The sequence below is a fragment of the Hyaena hyaena genome, unplaced genomic scaffold (assembly GCF_003009895.1).
Source record: "Hyaena hyaena isolate Hyena2069 unplaced genomic scaffold, ASM300989v1 scaffold_394, whole genome shotgun sequence".
In the NCBI taxonomy this organism is placed as follows: Eukaryota; Metazoa; Chordata; class Mammalia; order Carnivora; family Hyaenidae; genus Hyaena; species Hyaena hyaena.
In genome coordinates this window covers 908623-933724 of record NW_024081026.1, presented here as the reverse complement: position 1 = coordinate 933724, position 25102 = coordinate 908623, and the positions used below count along the sequence as shown (strand labels likewise).

Here is a 25102-nt window from a genome sequence, read left to right as displayed (position 1 = left end):
CAACCCCTACTATTTCCTGAGTTGTTAATTTTAGCCATTCTGGCTGGTGGGAGGTGGTATCTCACTGTGGTTTTGGTTTGTATTTCCTTGACAATGAGTGATGTTGAGCATCTTTTCATGTGTCTGTTAGCCATCTGGATGTCTTCTTTGGAAAAGTGTCTATTCATGTCTTCTGCTCATTTCTTCACTGGATTATTTGGAGTTTTGGGGGGCTGGTGAGTTGATAAGGTTTTTTACAGATTTTGGATACCAATCCTTTATCAGATACGTTGTTTGCAAATAACTCCTCCCATTCCATAGGCTGCCTTTTCATTTTGTTGATTGTTTCCTTCACTGTGCAGAAGTCCCAGTATATAATGTTTGCTTTTGTTTCCCTTACCTCTGGTGTATTTTTCTTATTCTTAATTGATGTGACAGATAACAATATGTTCAAAATAATATGTTAACAACAATGTATTCAAATATACATGCTTATATATATACAAATATGTTACAAATGCTTCTATATGTGAAATGAATGACAGCACTGATAGAAGGTATGGGAGGAAAGAATTAAGATTATTTTGTTATTATAAGATACTCATACTACCAGTGAAATGGTATAATGTTATTAGAAAGTTGGCTTGGTATGGTTGTAAATGTATATTACAAACTCAAAGGCAAGCACTAAAAAAAAGTTCAAAAAGAAGTGTAACTGATATTCTCCAAGAAGAGAAAGTGGGATTATAATAAATGCTTGATTAAAATCAAAGGCAGAAAAAAAGCGAGAGACAAAAATTTGAACAAGAAACAAGGGCAAAAAATAGAAAATACTAACAAATATGTTAGATATTAATCCAGCTATATCAGTTATCACTATGAATGTCAATGATGTAAATGCACCAATCAAAGACAGATTATCAAAGTGGATCAAAAACCACAATTCAATCATATGTCATCTATATGAAACCACTTTAAATATAAATACACATACAGATGAAAAGTAAATGGATAGGGAAAAATATACCATGCTGACATTAATCAAAAGAAAATAGGAGTAGCTGTATTACTTTCATAACTGAGCAGACTTCAAAGTAAGGTAAGTTATTAGAGATTAAGGACATTACATAGTAATAAAGGGGTCAGTTCTTTAAGAAGACATTATAATTTTTAATGTGGATGCGTCTAACAACAGAGCATCAAACATGTGAGGCAAAAACTGATAGAACTGCCAAGAAAAAATAGATAACTCCACTATCACAGTTGCAGACTTCAACATCACTATCAGAAATGGACAGATTCATCAGACAAAATTCAGTAAGGACATTGTTGAATTCAACAACACCATCAATCAACTGGATACAACTCACACCTGTACACTACTTCATCCAACAACAGCAGAACACACATTTTTCTCAAGCTTACATAGAACATTCACCAAAATAGACAATATTCTGAGCCATAAAACATATCTTAACAAATTTAAAAGAGTAGAAATCATAAAATATCTGCTTTCAGACCATAATGGAATTAAACTAGAAATCAATAAGAAAAAATAACTGGAATAATCCCCAAATAGGTAGATTAAACTACATACTTCCAAATAAATAGATCAAAGAAGCAATCTCAAGAAATCATAAAATATTTTGAGCTAAATGAAAATGAAAACACAGTTTGTCCAAATTTGTGGAGCATAGTAAAAGCAGTGTTTAGATGGAAATTTATGGCATTGAATGCATATATTAGTAAAGAAAAAGATCTAAAATTAATCATCTAAACTTCCACATAAGGAAGCTAGAAAAAATAGTAACTTATACCCAAAGTAAGTGGAAGAAAAGAAATAATAATTAGAGCAGAAATCAATGAAATGAAATGCAGGATATCAGCAGAGAAAATCAATGAAACCAACATCTGGTTCTTTGAAGAATTCAGTAAAATTACTGAACCTCTAGCTAGATTAACTAAGACAAAAAGGACAAGGCACAAATTTCTAATATCAGAAATGAAAGAGGAGATATCACTATAGACCTTATGGAAATTAAAAGAATAATAAAAGAATACTATGAATAACTCTATGCCCACAAATCTGAGACCCTAAATGAAATGGACTAATTCCTTAAATGATACAATCTACCAAAACTGACACAAGAAGAAACAGGTTACCTGAATAGACCTATATTTATTTAAAGAATTGAATCAGGGGTGCCTGGGTGGCCCAGTCAGTTAAGCATCCGACCTCGGCTCAGCTCATGATTTCACGGTTCGTGGGTTCGAACCTAGTGTCGGGCTCTGTGGTGACAGCTAGCTCAGAGCCTGGAGCCTGCTTTAGATTCTGTAACCCTTCTCTCTCTGACCCTCCCCTGTTCACACTGTCTCTCTCTCAGAAAAAAAGAAAAAAAAGAATTGAATCAATAATTTATCACATTCCAAAACAGAAAGCACCAAACGCAGTGGGTTCAGTGGTAAATTCTACCAAACATTTAAGAATTACACCCATTCTCTATAATCTCTTTCAGAGGATGGAAGCAAAGGGAATACTTCTTAACTCATTCTATGAGGCCAGCATTACTCTAATACCAAAACCAGACAAAGACATTATAAGAAAATGTATCTCTCATAAACATAAATACAAAAATTCTCAACAAAATATGAGCAAATCAAATCCAAAAATGTGTAAAAGAAATTGTATGCCATGACCAAGTGGGAATTATCATAGGTACACAATCAACAGACTTGAAAAAGTAAAACAATGTGATTATATCAATAGATACCTAAAAAATCATTTAACAAAATACAAATCCCATTTATAATAAAAACAGTAAAGTAATAATACAGGAGAACTTCCTCAAGTTGATAAAGACTAACCTCAAAAAATTCTGCAGCCAACATCACACTTAATGGTAAGAAATTCAAAGCTTTCCCACTAAGATCAGAACAAGGCAAGGATACTTTCTCCCACCATTCCTTTTCAACATCACACTGTAAGTCCTTGCTGATGCAATAAGGCAAGAAAAAGAAATAAGATGTATAGGGATTAGGAGGGAAGATATAAAACTGTCTTTGTTCATAGATGACATGATCATCTAGGTAAAAAATCCGAAATAATTTAAAAAAAGAACAACCTGCTAGAACCAATAATCAATTATAGCAAAGTGGCAGGATAATGTAAAAAAGTCAATGCTTTTATATAACAATAATGAACAAATAGAATATGAAATTTAAAGCAATACCATTTACATTAGCACCCCTAAAAATGAAATAATTAGGTACAAACTAATAAAATATGTGCAAGATCTATATGAGAAAAATTAAAAAATTCAGATGAAAGTAATCAAAGAAGAACTACACAGATGGAGAGATATTGAATGTTCACTGGTAGAAAGACTCAATATAGCTAACATAGCAGTTCTTCCCAAGGTGATCTATAGATTCAATTCAATCCCAATCAAAATCCCAGTAAATTATTTTATGGATATTGACAAACTGATTATAAATTTTATTGAGAGAGGCAAAAGACTAAAGACTAGCCAGCACAGTATTGAAGAGGAAAAGCAAAGTTGGAGTACTGACATTATTTGACATCAAGACATACTATCAAGTTGCAGTAATCAAGATAGTGTGGTCCTGGTGAAATAATAGGTAAATGTAACAGAATAGAGTCCAGATATAGACCCACATAAATGTATCAACTGATATTTGGCAAAGGAGCAAAGGTAATACAATGGAGCAAAGATAGTTCCATTCAACAAATGGTGCTGAACAACTGGACATCCATATGCAAAACAATGAACCTAGACACAGAACTTTCACCTTTCACAAATATTAACTCAAGGGGTGCCCAGGTGGCTCAGCTGGTTAAACAACTGACCCTTGATTTAGTCTCAGGTCATGATCTCATGGTTTGTGAGGTTGAGCCCCACAGTGGGCTCTTTGCTAACAGTGCAGAACCTACTTGGGATTCCCCCCCTCTCTCTCCCTCTCTCTCCCCCCTCCTCTCTCTCTTTCTCTCTCCCCCCTGCCCCATTCAAGCTGTTCTCTCTCTTCTTTCTCTCAAAATAAATAAATAAATTTAAACAAAACAAAACAAAAATTTACTCAAAGTGGATCATTGAGGGGCACCTGGGTGGCTCAGTCGGTTGAACATCTGACTTCAGCTCAGATCATGATCTTATGGTTCATGGGTTCGAGCCCCACATCAGGCTCTGTGCTGACAGCCCAGAGCCTGGAGCCTGCTTCATATTCTGTGTCTCTCTTTCTTTGCCCCTCCTCTGTTCATGCTATGTCTCTCAAAAATAAATAAACATTAAAAATATTTTTTAAAAAAGTGGATCAAGTGGATCTAAACAAAAAATGCCAAACTATAAACTCCTAGAAGGTAACAGGAGAAAATCTAGATGATTTTGGGTATGGTGTTGTCATTTTAGATACAACACCAAAGGCAACTCATGATATAAACAATTGATAAGCTAAACTTCATCAAAATTAAAAGTTTCTGTTCTATAAAAGACAGTCACAAGAGAATGATAAGACAAGCCACAGACTGAGAGAAAATACTGCAAAAGCTCCATTCGATAAAAGACTGTTATTTAAAATAAAAAACTCTTAATAACAAGAAAACAACTAGATATTAAAAGTGGACCAAAGACCTTAACAGAAACCTCACCAAACAAGATAGATGGCAAATAGCATGTGAAAAAGTGTTCCACTTTATATGTCACCAGGGAAGTGTGAATTAAACACTGAGATATCACTAAACACTTATTAGGATGACCAAAGTCAGGAACACTGACAACACCAAAATGCTAATAAGGATGTGGAACAACAGGAATCCATATTCATTTCTGGCTAGGAATGCAGAATGGCACAGCCGTTTTGAAAGACAGTCTGGTGGTTTCTTATGAAACTAAACATACTCTTACTGTACAATCCAGCTATTGTGCTCCTTGGTGTTTATCCAGAGGAGTTAAAAACTTATGTCTATGCAAAAGCACAGATGTTTATAGCAGCTTTATCCAAAATTGTCAAAGTTTGGAAGCCACCAAGATATCCTTCAGTAGGTGATGAGCTACATAAACTGTAGTATATCCAGAGAGTGGAACATTATTTAGTTATTGAATTATTGAAATGAATTATTGAGCTATGAAAATACATGGAGGAACCTGAAATGAATATTACTAAGTAAAAGAAGCCAATCTGACAAGGCAGTAATACTGCATGATTCCAGCTATATGACATTCTGAAAAGGTAAAATAATGGAGATAATAAAAATACCAGTGGTTGCTAGGTTTAGGGGCAGGGTTGGGGAGAGATGCACAGGATTTTTAGAGAAGCAAAAATACTTTTTATGATATTATAATGATGAATATATGTCATTATGTATTATCCAAACCCATAGTTGGTATAAAACCAAGAGTGAGCCCTAAGGTAAACAATGGACTTTGAGTGATTATGATGTGAAAGTACCATTCTGGTGAGTGAAGTCGATAATGAGGAAGTCTTTGCATATGTAGAGACATGGAGTATATGGGAAATCTCTGTACTTTCCTCTCAATTTTGTAGTAAACCTAAAACTTCTCTAAAAAGTAGTCTTTTTAAAAAGCACTCAAGCGTAGTTAACACTACATGAAGGTCAGTATCAGTAAACATTTTGGCTAAGTGAAGTTATTTATAATCCTGCTTATAAATATTACTTTGGAACCTTTCAAAATTTATTTAGGTGATTGCAATGAAAACCCCATGTTCCTATGTCACCTAATATTGAATGTGGAATCCATTGCTCACATAGAAATTATGAAGGCCTATATTAATGCTATGGAGTTTTGGAATACTTTTTGGCAGGAAAGGTCAGTAGATTAAGAAGAGCTTATAGTTTTGCAACTATTTGATTTGTTAGTTACTTATATTTCCAATATTATAAATATTTTATTTTTCATTAAGCTAATGATAACTAAATTTTTAGATCAGGATCTAAAAATTATATGCTTGCCAAAAATAACCTATATTACATTTGTTTATTTGAATTTATAATGTATTTCTAAGGAAAGAGTTTTTCTTTTCTGATAAATTTGGCAGTGTGAGTAATGGGTTTTCTATATCACATTAGTTATCATATAATGTTCTCCTGAATGTTGCCGAACTATGACCAAAACCAGGGAAAATAATTTGAAACAGATACTAATAGCATGATAGCTTTATTCAATACGTAGATAAGAATGGGATGCTCTAAATTGCTTTTTCTTTTCTGTAGTTTTCCATTTAAATGATGGCTTTGAGATCTAAATCTTTAGAAAAATAAAAATAGTATATGATTTGGTAATGGCAGAGCTGTTTACATAATCTGGTGAAGAGAGACATGGAGTAATGAAATTTAAATCTCTTAATTAATGAGTTGATATATTCCAAAAGGAAAATCAGAGTTTGTGTAGTAAATAGTTTTAAAGGGCTTCTTATCTAAAAAAGCTCCCTGGTATAACAATCATGGAAAAATTGGAATAAAACACATAAATAACAGATGTTTTCCAATATTGCTCAGTCCACACAGCACAAGGTAATTTAGAGACAGTGATAATACACTAACAATGTAAGATACATTTTCAAACGTTTTTTTCTCCAAAATGTTTAACTCAAGACATATGATCCTCCTCATCTACTATTACTTGTTAGCATCCCCTCCGACATTATTTGACATAGTATCTAGACAAATATAATCACTGTGCTTGTACTGAAGAAGCTTCATCAAGGTGTTCTCAAGACTATGTTTCCTTGAGTCCACAGTGCTTCTTTGTGTCCATGACAAGTCATTCAATCAATCAATCAATTAATCAATAGCAAGCCTGCAATCTGCATGAGTTGCTTTGTCTTCAGGGACTAATGTTAACTAACTCATGCATAGTGATCCCGCCAGATGTCAGCACATCTACTTGGCTGAAAATATCACATAGTTTTCTCTTCATTCGCTTTTTCTACAGAACTGTATAGAGCCATCCTTAAATGTCTGTCATTCTTTAGAGTGAGACCTCTTTGGGGACACTTTCATCCTTAACATTAACTTTGCTGGGCTGTTAGATAATGTTGATATCATTTTAATTTGTGGTTCATACAGATTTGTAAAAAGCACTAACCTTGCAGAAAGGTCCAATCTTTTTCTAATCTTCCACTAATTTCGGTTGTTTATCTTCTAAGCCTTTCAGTCTCAGTCTGTCAATTTAATTTACCCCTGCACAGTCTTCTAATAACTAGTGTAACTCTCTAATTTTTCTTACATTTCTTTCCATTAAAAATGCCATGGCCTCATTGAGAGCTCACCTTTTTTCAGTCTCTGCAAAGACATAGCTGTGTCATCTTCACATTCCAGTTCTCATTTTTGTTGTAACTCCAAAGTTTAATCCATGGCTTAAATCTTCAACATTGAAAACAATCTCTTCATTTATAACTGGCTTATGCAAGAGAATCTATCTTTTTTCTACTTTGAGATGCTTCACAGAGATCAGCTTTCTCAGAAATACTGTGTAGTGGACATGGTCAGAGCTCTGCCCAGATCCTCTCAGATCTTTTTTTATCCTTTTTGAGCATCCTTCTCCCACCTGAGGCATGTTTTTGCCTCCAATAGCTCTCAACTAAGACTTCCTGTGGGAAGTTTGCTTCCCTCAAAAAAGACTTTGCCTGATACTGCCACCTTGCTTGGCTTCTTTCTCATTACTAATCCGACTTCCCTTACCAATTTTGAGGGCTTCAGTAATAAATCACTTGCTCAGAGTCTGCTTCTGGGAACCCCAAAGTAAGTCCCCTGCAAAAATAATCACACACTGAAATCTATTTTCAAGAGATGACAGTTATTCTACTCCTGCTGCTCATTCCAGATCAATCCCTCTCCTAGCATTAGCAGCAGTGGCAGCAGAGAAAACAACAACAACAAAGGAAGAAACTTACACCTTTGAAATGTAATCACTATCCCATTTAGTATATTTTTGATATCATTTATTTACTTTAAATTTAAAAAGCAAGCCAAAAGGTACACACTTTATTCCATATATTTAGTGTGAATATAAAAGTACACTATTATGGGGCACTCAGTCAGTTAAGCGTCCGACTTTGGCTCAGGTCATGATCTTGCAGTTTGTGGGTTCAAGCCCCGCGTCGGGCTCTGTGCTGACAGCTAGCTCAGAGCCTGAAGCCTGTTTCAGATTATGTGTGTCTCTCTCTTGCTGACCCTCCCATGATCATGCTGTCTCTCTCTCAGAAATAAATAAAACATTAAAAACTTTTTTTTAAAAAAAGTACACTATTAGCGTTCAAATACAGTAAATCAATCACTATGTTGCATTTATCATTTTTGATGTTAATGTTCTTAGGAACTACTATGTTGCTGCATTCAATAATTTATTAAATAAATCTTGATTCTGACATTCTAATTTCAAAGTATAGGATATTTTTCCAACTGTGTTGAGGTCACATGACTTTTTACAGTTGTATTAAAAGACTCATGCAAGCAGACCAAAAGGGTGTTATTTAGGGAAAACATCTTTATTGCTCTCATTCCAACCAGATGACAAGACAGATACAAGAATAAATCATGTGTGTACATCCACAAACCCTATATCTTTATATAATCATTCTGGTTATCTCAAGCCATTCTTTCCCATTTTTCTTAATTAGTAATTCTCCCTTCTAATAACTCATTATGCTACCTATAGCTAAAGAACACTGGAATAATAGTCCGTGTCATATTAAGAGTAATTAACTCAGAAAACTACAGACATATGGAGCTACAAGACAGAACATTGTAAATATGAAAGTCACAGCACCTGCCAGCATGTTTTTTAAAATTTATGACTTTAAGAGTATTTATTGCTAATAATATTTTATATCTTTGTGATATTTTTACCATAGCAACATTTAAAAATATAAAATCAATATTCTCAAAAACTATTGCTGTTGTGAAAATTATTTTATCCTAAGATAAGGTAAATATAATCTTTTTTTGCTCTGAACTTCAAAATGCTTTTAAAGTTAATGTTGCTGGTCTTCAGAACTTCTAGCTGATATATGAATAGTTTAAAACTACTGCAAAATGTCACACTTATGCAAATGGGGCCCAGTAATAGGAGCAAAACTTGAATATAGACTTTCATTTTCCTGACATAGTCTAAAAAAAGAAACTAATACAGGTTATAAGCTCAAAACACTGAACTGATGGCAAACAAACAATATTCATGTTCTACCTTCTCTGTGTTATGAAACTGCAAAAATAAATATGGCATGATTCTTTTCAGGAGATCAATTTAGTTGGCAAGAAAGACATATATATAATAGGTTCAAATACAGTGTAAAACACCCTGTAAAATAAACAGTAAGCCCAACTTTGTGGAAACACAAAATAAGGAGCACTTAATTCCAAATGGAGGCAGGGAAGGCTTAAAAGAAGATATGATATTTGAGGTGAACTGCAAAGCATTATAAGTTCTTGTGATTGTTTCCACTCATTAGACTCTGAAAGTTTTTTCTACTTTATTCCTGTTTGCATCTCCACAACGTAGCAGATACCTGGAGTGCATAAAATGTACTCTGATGTATGTTGAATGAATTAGTGAATAAGATAACCACACTTGAGGAGCGCCTGGGTGGCTTAGTCAGTTAAGCGTCTGACTTTCGCTTAGGTCATGATCTCGCGATTCGTGGGTTCGAGCCCCGCGTCGGGCTCTGTGCTGACTGCCAGCTCAGAGCCTGGAGGCTGTTTCAGAGTTTGTGACTCCCTCTCTCTCTGGCCCTCCCCTGCTCACGCTGTCTCTCTCTCTCTCCTAGAAATAAATAAAACATTAAAAAAAAAAAAGATAACCAACCATTATTCTTGTTATCAATATCTCCCAACATCCCTATCTTCAGTCTCTCTTAGCTCTAGTACTATTGTTAATGCTATTGCTTGAGTTCTTTTCTATGACTAAAACTGAGCATGTAATGCCTCTTCTAAAAAGAAAGAAAAAAGAAAAACTTTCCATGGGCACAAAACCATTTCATCACTAAATAGTAAACACAAATCTGTCCCAACCTGCTTGTTCACACTCATTTTTTTCCTGTTCAATCTCACAACCCTGTATTCCAGTCAGAACAAAATTTTAACTCTTCTGTAAGCATGTATTTTCACATATTATTCTCTTTGGCTTTAAGTTCTTGCTCCTACATTCAGGAGTTAACTCCAACTCAGTCTTCGGCCTCAATTTCTCTATAATTCCACAGCTTAGAAATATTTAGAAACATATATTATAATTTCCGAATCAACATAAATATTTGCTTACTACTTATAAACCTATGTAGAAATCCTTGTTTAAAATAGGTTAAGGAACGCCTGGTTGGCCCAGTCATTTGAGCATTTGACTCTTGATTTTGGTTCCCATCATGATCCCAGGGGCATGGGACTGAGCCCTGTGTGGGCTCTGTTCTGAGTGTGGAGCCCGCTTAAAATTCTCTGTCTCTCTCTGGAGCTCTGCTCCTCTTTCCTGCTGGTGTTCTCTGGCTCTCTAAAAAAACAAAATGATAAAATAATTTTAGACTTTTAAATATTGGGCTTTATTATGAACAGTCTGGCATGGAATTATTTGGATAATACCAAATAACAGATAATTTCATTTATCATCTGTAAAAGAACATGAGAATTAGTTGTTCCATGGCTATTCTGAAATCTACTTTTATGATTTTAAATCAAAGTGTGAATATTTATGAACACAAACTTTTTGAATCACTGGGTTCTACTCCTGAAGCCAAGACTACACTGTATATTAACTAACTTGAATTTAAATTAAAAAAAAGACTAAAACTGATTTAAAAAATGCCTTTCTAGAAAATGAAATCATGCTTTTAGTTTAGCTCTAATGAATGTAAACATGCTTAACAAGCAAGAAGAAATATGCTTTTGTCTTCTTCAATTATACTTTGATTGAACCATGCTTTATAAGAGTTTTATATATTGAAAAATTAGGTAAAATGTTCTATCCTTTAAAAAAAGAAAGCTGGTAATAACCTTTATGAAAATACAACTCAACAAATGAGACTGTATGGGAATAGAAAGAAAATCTGTATTAAAAATGAAAACTAGAATATTTCTCTTAATATTGTATATTAATCATAAATTTAATGCACATTTAGGGTAATTTGGGGAAATTTCACTTTGTTTTTATTGTTTCTATATGGGTTATGCATAATTATGAAGTTTAACTATAATTTTAATGTAATTTTCCCAATGACACACTTTATATCTTTCCCAATTACATTTGTAGCAAAATCGCTTTCAGGAAACCAGCTTTCTGTGTCTATTATATTATTCTTTACACCACTGAAAATAGCTTCTCTTTTAATCACTTTCAAATATTCTTTACTTTTTTCCCTTAAATTACAATATTCCATTAGCTGATGGCACAGGGGTTTTGAGTACTTTTCAGAGTTTTGGCGTCAGAGGTATCCTTAACCATGCTTATTAGGCCTTAGAGAGTGCTAATTTTCTCATACAAAGGGAGTTTTGAGCTTTCACTAGGATGTTTCCCAGATGCTTTAATTTTCAGATACAGTTTAGTACAATTATAGCTGCTTTAACCAGGGTTATTTGAAAAATAATCTACATAGAGGAATGGAAAAGCTCCAAGTAGCTGATAAGCAACCATAGTAACATGGTTTAATATTCCATGTACCAAAGAGAAAATGTGTATTCTGTGATATTAACTATTGTAATTGCTAATACATCATGATTCAGGCAAATAAGTTCGATATTCTCCCAAGTCCTTGAAATTGTAAGCACTCTTTGAATCTGAATTAAAATGTAGCACTATTTAAAATGGTAGGCACTGGAGAAGAGGGAATAAAAAATGAAAGTCCAAAAATACCTAAATTAAATAATGGAAAAAAGAGTTTATTAATATGCATATTACCAAGAGTCTGAATTCATTGAATTAAGAGACAATGTAGATTATAAAACATTATGAACAATATATCCTAATTCCATTTTTTAAAAAATGACAGTGAGTTGTGTTTCAAAAAGCTAGGAATATTTAGCCCATGTCCAGCCCAAAGACTGTTTCTCTGGGCTAAATATTCCCAGTTCTTTTGTAATAACTTCTATAAGTGCAAGTCCCTTCAACATTCTAGTCACATCTCTGATTATATTCTGCCTGGATATTGTCCTATGGGAGGTGCAGACCAGGATTTGATAATTAAGATATAGTCTCGTCAGCTGCTTGTAGAAACCTATTTGATCCTATCTTTGAGGCTAGTTTTCTAATAATACAAACTAAGTTTACAAGGGCAACTTAGGCTTCATTGTTCCTAGGGTTTTTCAGTGGGTGGAGTTTTATCAGTATTTTGGGACAAAAAATATGAGTTTATACTGTATTTTCAATTCAAAGCTTACATGTAGTTTTTACTTCAATTTCATAGGTGTATTTTTTCCCCTCTAATGCTGAAAATCTTAGTTGCTGAATGGTATTAATATGAATATTTATTTTCAAAATAACAATCATGATGTTAGTTTTAATAATAAGATAACTTCAGATTAACTTTTTATGTAGAGTCTAATGTCTTTTTTTTATAGCTACATACCTTTCCTCTAATGGATGCCCATAGCTTATTTTTTTTTTTAATGTTTTATTTATTTTTGAGAGAGAGAGGCAGAATGCGAGTAGGGGAAGGGGAGAGAGAGGGAGACATAGAATCCAAAGCATCTCCAGGCTGTGAGCTGTCAGCACAGAGCCCGACATGGGGCTTGAACTCATGGACAGTGAGATCATGGCCTGAACCACAATGGGACGCTTAACAAACAGCCATCCAGGTGCCCCTCAGTTCTTTTTTTTTTTTTTTTACCCTCCCCTGCTCCCTATAACTTATTCAACCTTAATGAACATTTGAATTGTTTCTAATCTTTTGCTATAATAAATAGTACTATAATGAATGCCTCCTGTGAAAATGTAATTTTCTATTTTAGCCAGTATGTCTTTGGAATAGATTTCTAGAAGTAGAATTGCTAAGTTGAATTTTATATATACTTTATACATACAATATATTGTACAACATAAATAGTATATTTACACGTACAATTTTGCTTGATATCATAAAATTTTTCTCCATGGTGTTGAACCATTTTGTATCCCTATTAACAACAATGTATGAGACTGCTTCCTTCTCCAAAGTTTTGCCATCAGAGTACATTGTCAAGCTTTTGGATGTTTACCCACCTGATAGGAGAGTGAACTTTTATATAAATACATTTTAATTCACATTTCTCTAATAATTCAATTTGAGCATCTTTCATATGTATAAAGGCCATAAGCATTTCTTCTTCTGTGAATCCTTTTTAAAATATTTACCCTTTTAAAAAATTAGAGTTGATAGCTCTTCTCAATTTTTGAGACCTTTTATATAAGCAATAATAATCCTTTGTTGTTATTGTTTACTGTAGTAAAATATATATAACATAACACTTTCCATTTTAACCATTTTTTTATGTGTACAGTTCAGTAGCATTGAGTACATTCACACTGCTGTGCTGTTACCAGCAGCTTTCACTCTTACCCATATCCAGAACTTTCTCATTTTCTCAAACTGAAACTCTACTGATTAAACAGTAGCTTTCTATTCCTCCTCCCTCTAATTCCTGGAAACTACCTATGTTATGTCTCCATGAGTTTGACTTCCCCAGGTACTTCTTATAAGTGGAATTGTGTAACATTTGTCCTTTTGTGTCAGGCTTATTTCACTTAGCATAGTGTCATGTTTATCCATGTTGTAGCATGTGTCAGGATTTCCTTCCTTTTTAAGCTGAATAATATTCCATTGTATGTATATACCACATTTTGTTTATCCCTCCACCCCTCCATGGACATTTGAGTTTTTCCTACCTTTTTGCTGTTATGAGTAATGCTGCTATGAACATTTGTGTTTGAGTCCCTGCTTTTAATTCTTTGTGAGTATTTACCTAGGAGTGGAACTGCTGGATAATACAGTAATTCTATGTTTAATTTTTGAAAAACCACCGTAAGTCTTCCACAGAAGCTGCACCATTTTATATCCCCACCAGCAATGTACAAGTTTTCAATTTCTCAACATCTTTTTGACCACTTATTTTATAATAATAGCCACCCTTATGAATATAAAGTGGTATTTCATTTGTTTTTTCCTGCATTTCTCTTTAGTGATATAGAGCATCTTTTATGTGCTTATTGGCCATTTGTATATCTTCTTTGGAGAAATGTCTATTCAAGTCCTTTGTCCATTTTTTTAAAAATTGTTTTTAATGTTTATTCTTAAGAGAGCATGAGCAGGGGAGGGACAGAGAGAGAGGGGGATAGGATCTGAAGCAGGCTCTGTGCTGAGAGCCGTCAGCTCGATGTGGGGCTCAAACTCACGAACTGTGAGATCATACCTGAGCCAAAACTGGACACTCAGCTGACTGAGCCACAAGGGCACCCCTGTCCATTTTTTAACTGAGTTATTTTTGTTGGTGGTGGTGAGTTGTAGGAGTTCTTTATATATTCTAGATTATGAATCCCTTATCAGTTATGTAATTCAAAAATATTTACTCACACTTCATGGGTTGACTTTTCATTCTGTCCTTTGATGTGCAGAAATTTTTAATTTTGATGAAATCCAATTTATCTATTTTCTCATTTTGCCTATGCTTTTGATATCATATCCATGAAATCCTTGCCAAATCCAATATCATGAAGCTTTTCCTCTATCTATTTTTCTAAGAGTTTTATTGTTTTGGTTCTTACATTTAGGTCCTTAATCCATTTTGAGTCAATTTTTATATTTGATGTAAAGTAATAGTCCAACTTCATTCTTTTGCATGAGAATATCCGCTTTCCAGCCCTATTTGTTGAAAAGACTCTCCTCTCCCCATTGAATGATCTTCACTCACTTGTCAAAAATTACTGACCATATATGTGAAGGTTTGTTTCTGGGCTCTGTATTTTATTTCATTAGTCAGTGTGTCTGTCTTGATGCCAGAATAAAGTTTTATTTGTGATTCAAGTAGCAGATATTTATTTCAGTTTGTCTTTTGTCTTTTTACTTTGTTTATTGTACTTATTTTTTCCATGCAAAAGTTTTTTAATTTTATGTAAAGTTATCAATGTGTTTCTTTATTGCTTCTATATTTTGTCTAATAGGAAATTTTCCCTGCATTTATTTTTTTTAATTTTAATTAATTTTATTTTATTATTTTTTATTTCATATGTATGTATTTTATGCATTTATGTATTTATTTATTTTTAATATAATTTAGTATCAAGTTAGCTAGCATATAGTGTATACAGTGTGCTTTTGGTTTCAGGGGTAGATTCCCATGATTCATCACTTACGTATGACACCCAGTGCTCATCCCAACAAATGCCCTCCTCAATGCCCATCACCCATTTTCCCTTCTCTCCCACCTCTCCCCCCATCAATCCTCAGTTTATTCTCTGCATTTAAGAGTCTCTTATGGGTTTGCTTCTCTCTCTGTTTGAAACTATTTTTCCCTTCCCTTTCCCCATAGTCTTCTGTTGTTTCTCAAGTTCCACACATGAGTGAAAACATATGGTATCTGTCTTTCTCTGACTGACTTATTTCACTTAGCATAATACCCTCCAGTTCTGTCCACGTTGTTACAAATGGCCAGATTTCATTCTTTCTCATTGCCAAGCAGTATTCCATTGTATATATAAACCACATCTTCTTTATCCATTCATCAGTTGATGGACATTTGGGCTCTTTCCTTAATTTGGCTATTGTTGAAAACTCTGCCATAAACATTAGGGTGTATGTGCTCCTATGAATCAGCACTCCTGTATCCTTTGGATAAATTCCTACTAGTGCTATTGCTCGGTGGTAGGGTAGTTCTATTTTTAATTTTTTGAGGAACCTCCATACTCTTTTCCAGAGTGGCTGCACCAGTTTGCATTGCCACCAACAGTACAAGAGGGTTCCTGTTTCTCCACATCCTCACTAACATCTGTTGTTTTCTGAGTTGTTAATTTTAGTCTCTTGGACCGGTGTGAGGTGGTATCTCAATATGGTTTTGATTTGTATTTCTCTGATGATGAGTAATATTGAGCATCTTTTCATGTGTCTGCCTGTACTTAACTTATAATGGAACATGCCCACATTTTTGTCCAGTGTATGAATAACACTGTAAGGTTTTCACAAGAAAAGAGTTGACCCCTTTTAGCAGAAACGTGATAACACACCAAATTGATAAAAGACTACACAAAGACTGCTGGTCAAGTTAGAATGCAATCTTTTTTAAATAGTAATGGAGATAATCATAATGATGATGAGAAGGAGACTGATAATAGGTAACTATCAAATGTGCAAGCGACTGCAGGAGGTGTTTGTATACACTTAAGTATAGGGAAAAAAGAAAAACTCAATTGTTAAGAGCTTTAACTTTGAAGTACCATAAGCCTGAGTTCTAATACATGTTTTACTAGATTAGTTCCAAACTATCACTGGTGGTATAACTTTGGGCAAATATCTTACATTCATTAAGTCTCAATTTTAAATCTGTAGGGTGGGAATAATAATAGGATTTACTTCATGGACTTGTAGAGTTAAATAAGATAATGTATATAAACTCTTTAGAGATTAAAATTAAGTATTTAGCATATATTAACTGCTCTGAATAAAATTAGTACTAATTATTTCATAAATTTCTTAGTTTATGAATAAAATTACCAAAGGAATGAGAAATTAGATAAATAACTAATAAGTGTCAGAATTGGGATTTGAACCCAACCTTTGATCTGTTTTTACTCCAAAAGTCCTGTCTCTCTATTATGTCAGTTGAAAATCATTTTCACATGAATGTTGATTTTTAGAAAAGTCTACAATAGATGGACTTGGTTATGAAGAGAATTCTCTTCTGATTAGAAACAATGGCAATTTTATAAAACACCTAGTGTACAAAAGCATAATGCCTGACTCCATGATCTTTGCCTCTTTTTCTACAGTCAAATGGGAAGTAATCAAACTTTTAGAGCTGAGAAGTCAGAGAAGATAAGGACTGAAAAAGGTGAATTACCAGATTGAGTAATTAAGATCCTATGGTTGATTTCTGAGGCAGAAATCATGTTATGTAGGGTTAAGGAGTAAGTGTATTTGGCCAACAGCAGGGCTGACATGGTGGCTAAGATTAGACAAGCTTTCTGGGGCAGAGCAGGAGTCCAGGAGAAGCCCCAGCAGGGAGGCAGAAGATCGATGGTGAGGAACATTTATTGCTGGTGACTATTAACTCCATAAAGGGAAGAGAATATCCAATCTACTCTCCAGGAATGGAAAATTATGGGAGGAACATTTTTAGCTTATCTCATCCCAGTAGATGAGTAACTTATTTTTAATTAATTTGGAAGAAGGCTTAGCCCCTGACTTTTTCCTGTAAGCTAGCCTGCAAACCAAGTGCAGACAGGGTACATTCTAGGCTGCTATAATAGGAAAGAGTTCCACTTAATAAAGCTATTTGCCCAAACATCTACACATTTCCCAATAAGCGTTATCAATAGTGAAGTTAACATTTTGATGTGTATTTGTCCAAACATGAAAGGAGGAGAAAAGAGTGTTACAGGGATCAGCAAAAGGCAGAAATTGAAGCTGATAAGTGGTTGGCTTTAGTAAGTTCTAGTAGTAGTGATATAGGCAGAATCTAGTTCCAGGTTGGAGCACTTGAGATGGAGATTTGAAACTGGGAATCTAAAGAGTGAGAGTTTCTTCCTTATGATTAGATTTAACCTAGAATCTAAGCATAAGCTCACTCCACAGGACTGGGATTTGTGGCCTTAGGTGTGAGGACTGGAGGGATGCCATGCATCAAAACAAAAAAATCAGATGAATGAAGATAACTTATGTTGATTGCATTTTTGAGAAACAAGATACTAAATGAAAAGCCAGAAATAAAACAATTTATAAGGTAGCCAAAGGGTTAGAAAGAGGATTTTCTAGGGTCTGGGAAATCTGATCATATTTGTAGAGCTCTTGAAAAGGGCAACATTGCAAATACAAGATAGTAAGAGAGGAAGAGAGGAAGGGTGTAGCCTTGAGGAAAAAAATCACATTTGATAAAGAATGGGGGGAAAAAAGAGAATAACTGAAGGAAAAGGAAACTTCTTTTTTTAAAATTGTAATTCTAGTCATAGTTAACATACAGTGTAATGTTATCTTCAGGTGTACAATATAGTGAATCAACAATCCCATAAACACCACGAGTGCACTCATCACGAGTGCACTCCTTAACCCCCATCACCTATTTCTCCCATTTACCCACCCATCCCCTTTTGTTAACTATCAGTTTGTTCTCTATAACTAAGAGTCTTTTTCTTTGTTTGCCTCTCTCACTCTTTTTATTCCTTTGCTTGTTTGTTTTGTTTCTCAAGTTCTACATGAGTGAATGTCATTTGCAGTGATGTAGATGAAGCTAGAGAGTATTATGCTAACTGAAAAAAGTCAAATAAGGAGAATAAAAATTTTATTTTTAAAAATTTTCTTTTTTATTTTAAGAGAGAGACAGAGAGAAAGGGAGAGAATCCCAAACAGGCTCCATGCTGTCAGTGCAGACCCCCACATGGGGCTCGATCTCACAAACTATGAGATCATGACTCATAGTCAAGCTGAAATCAAGAGTTAGATGCTTAACCCATGTAGCCATCCAGGTGCCCCAGGAAAATTAAATTTTAAATAGAGAAGGGAAATGGAAGGAGTTCTTAGTTAGATGCAGGAAGGATAACTGAGGGTGACAATGTGGAGTTAGCTCATTTGAGGAGAATGAAAGGGTGTATAAAGCTATGAAAAAGGAAGATTGGCATTACTGATCTAAGTGATACAGATTAGAGTAAATCCATGGTGAACCTACTAAATTTAGTTTCGCCATTTTTATTCTGGTATGTTCTGTTGTCCAGGATAAGGAGCATGGAAAAAGATGGGATGGAAATTGGATTAAATAAATTCAGTACATCAAACACATTTTAACATTTCTTTTTAATAATTATGGATTTTAAATAGCTATTCTCTTAATATGGTAGTATAGTGCTAAATATACAAGTTTTAAAAGATAAGGCTGAACTCAAAACATACATGGGAAGTAGTTTGGTTTGTTGTTTTATTTTATTTTATTATTTTATTGTTATTTTTAAATGCTTATTTATTTATTTTGAGAGAGAGAGAGAGAGAGCAAGCAGGGAAGAGCAGAGAGAGAACAGGAGAGAGAGAATCCCAAGCAGGCTCCATGCTGTCAGCACAGAGCCTGATGTGTGGGACTTGATCCCATGAACCATGAGATCATGATCTGAGTGAAAATCAAGAGTCGGCCACTTAACCAACTGAGCCAACCAGGCACCCCTGGTGGTATATTTTAAAACTAAATTCATCACCATCCTGGACTTTAGCCTCTACTACAAAGCTGTAATCATCAAGACAGTATGGTATTGGCACAAAAACAGACACGTAGACCAATGGAATAGAATAGAGAACTCAGAATTGGACCCACACATGTATGGCCAACTAATCTTTGACAAAGCAGGGAAGACCATCAAATGGAAAAAAGACAGCCTCTTTAACAGATGGTACTGGGAGAACTGGACAGCAACATGCAGAAGAATGAAACTAGATCATCTTCTCACACCATAGACACAAATAAACTCAAAATGGATGAAGGACCTGAATGTGAGACAGAAAACCACCAAAACCCTAGAGGACAAAGCAGGAAACAACCTCCTTGACCTCAACCACAGCCATTTCTTACATCCCCTAAGGCAAGGGAATCAAGAGCAAAAATGAACTACTGGGACATCGTCAAGATAAAAAGCTTCTGCATGGCGAAGGAAACAATCCATGAAACTAATAGGCAACTGACAGAATGGGAAAAGATAGTTGCAAATGACATATTAGATTAAGGGCTAGTATCCAAAATCTATAAGGAACTCATCGAACTCCACACCTGAAAAACAAATAATCCAGTGAAGAAATGGGCAGAAGACATGAACAGACACTTTTCCAAAGAGGACATCCAGATGGCCAACAGACACATGAAATTATGCTCGTCCCTCATCATCAGGGAAATACAAATCAAAACTACACTGAGATACCACCTCATGCCAGTCAGAGTGGCTAAAATGAACAAATCAGGAGACTCTAGATGTTGGTGAGGATGTGGAGAAACGGGCACCCTCCTACACTGTTGGTGGGAATGTAAGCTGGTGCAGCCCCTATGGAAAACAGTTTGTAGGTTCCTCAAAAAATTAACATTAGAACTCCCCTATGACCCAGCATTAGCACTTCTAGGAATTTACCCAAGGAATACAGGAGTGCTGATGCATAAGGGCACATGTACCCCAATGTTCATAGCAGCACTCTCAACAATAGCCAAAACACGGAAAGAATCTAAGTGTCCACCAACTGATGAATAGATCAAGAAGATGTGGTATATTTATACAATGGAATACTACATGGTAGTGAGAAAGAATGAAATCTGGCCATGTGTAGCAACACGGGTGGACCTTGAGGGTGTTATGCCAAGTGAAATAAGTCAGGCAGAGAAGGACAAATACCATATGTTTGCACATATAGGTGGATTAGGAGGAAGTTAGTGGAGGATGAAGTGGGAGAAGAAGGGGAAAAATAGTTGGGGAGAGGGAGGGAGGCAAACCATGAGAGACTCTTGAATGCTGAGAACAAACTGAGGATTGTGGAGGGGGTGGGGGAGAGGGGAAAGGGGATGATGGGCATGGAGGAGGGCACTTGTGGGGATGAGCACTGGGTGTTATATGTAAAGCAACGTGACAATAAACTATAAAAAAAAAAACAAACCCTAAATTCAATATCTCAGATTACAAGTGGAATGCTAATATTTATTGAACATCTAAGAAATACTAGACATTTCCTTGGGCATCAGGCAAATATGTACTTTGACTTAATTAAATATTCCAAGATTTTGGATCATTTATTTAAAAATTCTGGATCACCTATTCAACAATTGTACATCTGCTCACTGCATCCCTCTGAAACATAATGTAATGTACAGTAGTACATAGTTCTTTCTCTCCTTTATCTTATACCCAATTGTGCCAGTAATACACAAAACAGATCAGTCACTTTATAACACTGAAAGGGTAGGTATAATGAAGGATCACTCTGTTTCATATTTTCAGAGGAATGAAGAGCAGGGGCTGTCTTTGGAATGATGGACAGAATTTGGATGAAGTGAAAAGCAAAGGCTTGGATAGCTATTCCAGACCACAGTTGTTGTGTACTGGAACGACCACAGTACACAGGTCTAATTACTTTGGGGAAGTAAACGAGAAAGTTTGAATCAGATGCACTGAGATTCAGAGGCTGGGTGGTGGGTGGGAGGGCTGCTTGATGCCAGGAGAGAAGAGGAACATATCCCTGAGAATCTGCACCACGGGTTCATCTGCTAGTTGTAGCTCCTCTAGGTTGTTTTGGGCATGAAATCCTAACTATGCCATGCTTTTTTATATAGTGTTCTGTGAATATTATTGCATAATAAGGATTTTCTTTTTTCTAATGTTTATTTATTTTGAAGGAGAGAGAGAGAGCATGAGCTGGGGAGGAGCAAAGAGAGAGGGAGAGAGAGAATCCCTAGCAGGCTCCATACTATCAACGCAGAGCCCAACATGGGGCTCAATTCCATGACCATGGCATCATGAACTGAGCTGAAATCAAGAGTTGGAAGCTCAACCGACTGAGCCACCTAGGTGCCCCAAAAGGATTTTCAAAACATGAAGTCTGTAAGAATCAGTGTTGTCTGTAATCATTAATGTAATTCTCTCTCCTCCAAGCAATCCTCAGCTGACCTACCCATTAATGCAAGTTAAACTGGAAACTACTAACTTTGGAGCGAGCCACAAGGCCTTCAAGTAACCTAGGCTCTTTTTTAAATCTTAAACTATATTAAATAAATGCGAAGTGATAGCAATTTAAATGTTTAAGTTTCTCTCTTAGAGCCAAAAACTGAGTTCAAATTTTTTTACTGTTTATAGCTCTAAAAGTAGCTAATGGGTTGATACCATTTTATCATACCTCTTAAAAGTAAAAAAGAAATATCCTGGTAAATTTTATTTTGACAAATGGTTGAATAAAACCTTCCAGAATATATCTTATAACCCCCAACCTACAGAACGTCAGATATACCACCACACTGATTCTGAGAAAAAGCTTTGGACAGGTATATGAGCTGTAAGAGGTCTCAGGAGTCAGTGTAGGCCTAGTCACCTCCCCAAATCCCTGGATCTTCATACAAACAAAGCAGCTAGATGGGTAGGCTGGCCCATGCTGCCACACCTTTTGGCCCACGCTTCTGTTATACCTAACATTTCAACAGTTTCATTCATTTAACAAAAATACTTACAAGCAGCCACTCCCTCCAAACTACCAGGGTACAGCGAAAAAAAGAAACCCAACAGCATGTGCTCTCTGTAAGCATGGAGCTTATATACTGAGCAGGGAAGCCAGATGTTAAATAGCTACAAGGTTAATTATTGAACTGTAAAGATGGTAAGTGCTCAAAAAGTAATACGTGGAGCTGCTAAGACAATGACCTAGTCTGGAGGACTCAAGGAAGTCTTGAGTTGTCCAACTAAGGAAAGCTACACCTGTAGCAATTTATTGCCCCATAGATATTCTAGAATGTAAAGAACAAGCAAATTATCAACAAACAATGTCTCATACATTCTCATATGCACTTTAGAAACTTTAACTCTATCTTCATAACCTCCCTATGAAGCAGATGCCATTCTCATTTCATGTAGGGGAAACTGAGGCACATAGAGGTTAAGTAACTTGGGTATGGTCACACAATGACATAATGGCTTGGCTAGGATTTGGACTCAGATGCTCTCAACAACCATGCTTTGATGCTTCTGTTCCATAGTCCATACAAAGCATAAAAGAAGAAGCAAGCACATCAAGGTATAAAATATGCTGTCATTAGCTTACGGCCACTTGTCTTCTGCTTCCAATAGCTAAACTCAATAAAATCAAAGATCACTAAAATACACCAGAAATCAAAATGGAGCTGAATAACATTTTGATATATAATTTACATTTTTTTTCTCACTTATTTTTTTCCTTTACTCTTTTCCATATTCATGCCAATAGCTGGCTCTGTGCTCTTCTGCCTCAGGTATAGGAAGTAAAGTTGCCCCTATCCTTTCTGGCATTTCTTTCTAAAAACAAAACTAAGCTCCTAGAAGAACTTACACTGCTTATGGAGGATGCATTAGGGAGAAAATGTTTGTTTGCAGGAGCAAACTTTTGAAAAAGGTAAAAGGAAGTAAAGTGCTTTCCCCAAGGAGGGAGGTCCTGGGGCTGGAGTCAGATGCAGTCTTCTAGAAGTATCCAGGGAGGCAGCTTCAAGTCATAGGTATGACTGTCAAGGAAGGAGAGTATGGTAGCATCAGAGAGCCATCACACTAGAAGGGACAAAGCATGTGGAACGTGACAATGAGTGTGAATTCAGTAGGATACAATCAAGAAGCCACTGTTTTCATCCATGTTCTGGTGGGTATCTCCTCCCTACCACCTGGCAACATCTCAGAGAGATCCTATAGCATTTCTGGACAACTTTAACCATGGCTACAGTCTCATAGGTAAGTGCTAAGTCTAACTTTAATTTCGCATTTTGACTAAAGCTTCTCTTCTGTCAAGTGAAGTCTGACTCCAGGCTTTAATTCGGTACTAGGGGTAGGACATGCAAGCTGTTTCTACTGCTGTCTTCTAAACTCCAACTGCTGACCCCAATGTGGATCAGGAGGGCTGAGTAGAAAGAGCAAAGGCCTTTACTCAGAAGTTGCTGTTTGTAGTTCTGTCAGATGTAGAGTCGCTCTCTTAGGTTATATTTGCAGATTATTTAAATACCCCTCATTCAAGGAACCCTACTCTGGACCATTCTCTAGTGGATACCTTCCAAACAACCTCTTACTGTCCCCTGCAGCTGTCACCCTCTAGTGGTGCATACACAGCCTCTTTCTGCTGGGGTACTTGAGCTGGCTCAAACCCAACTCCCCTTTGGAGTTCACTTGGTGATGTACAAAATCCCAGAACAATGACACATTTGAGGGCAGGGGATGTTTCCAAGAGAAGCAGAGGTTAAATTTCCTCCCAAGCAGGAATAATAGCAAGTCCAGAGTCAGAAATTAAGCTGAGTTATAGAAAATAAATCAATATTCATTGCATTTCTATGTTTATAGTTTAAGAGTCACACCTGATAAAATGGCAGTCCCTTATAAGAATATTGCCACTGGAATTGTGTAACACGTCGCTCTAATCATCTATTAGTGGATACCAAGAAGTTTTTGCCCATTACAATACATTTCCTTGGACTTTTTTGAAAGAGTTGCATAGGAGGATAAGTCAATTGCCATTGTTGTGTAGGAGGCTGAAGGAACAATTTACTTTCTAACTAATTTTAACCATGGAAATTATGGTATCCAATGAAGAGTACCTTCTGGTTTCTCATTCAAGATTAAAAAAAATTTTTTAATTGGTTTTTGAGAGAGAGAGACGCAGCGTGACTGAAGGAGGGCCAGAGAGAGGGAGACACAGAATCTGAAGCAGTCTCCAGGTTCTGAGCTATCATGTCAGCACAGACCCTGATGTGGGGCTTGAAATCATCAACTGCAAGATCATGACCTGAGCTGAAGTTGGATACTTCACTAACTGAGCCACCAGGTGCCCTCTCACTCAAGATTTAAAAGTAGTCTTCTTTTAAAAAAATATTCTTTCACTAAACATTTATTCTGCTCCCACTGAATACAAGGGCTATGAGGATTCAAAGAAGATGATATGGCTTAACAAGTAGAAGAGGATATGACATGTCACAGATACTGAAGCAGAAGGGAAAATATGATAAATGCCACTACAGAAGAGGCAGGGACAGAAAGCACAGTGGTTGCCAACCAGAAACTATTCCAACTTCAAAACAAAATGTATGCTCCTCATAACAAGAGTGAAAAACAGTCTTCTTTGTAAAGCAATATGGATAAAGAGATTTCTTTCCCTTCTCTCCCCCTACTGACTTCCCTCTTTCTTCTTTTGTCAGTAGTAGCTCAAAATCTTCAAGTCACTGCTAATCACTAATTGTCACAAAGTTGCCTTC

General features: G+C 35.7%; 1 protein-coding gene across 2 annotated transcripts in view; it reads left to right on the top strand.

The window, feature by feature from the left end:
• CCDC122 (coiled-coil domain containing 122) overlaps nt 1-25102 on the top strand; it is a 73340-nt gene that overhangs the window by 34189 nt on the left and 14049 nt on the right. The window contains exons 8-9 of one of the 2 annotated variants that reach the window (XR_005531641.1): nt 16950-17011; nt 21530-21560. The exons of the other annotated variant lie outside the window; for it this stretch is intronic. The gene's annotated coding sequence lies outside the window, so the exon portion shown is untranslated. Of the gene's footprint in view, nt 1-16949; nt 17012-21529; nt 21561-25102 lie in introns of those variants that run through there. 2 annotated transcript variants of the gene reach the window in all.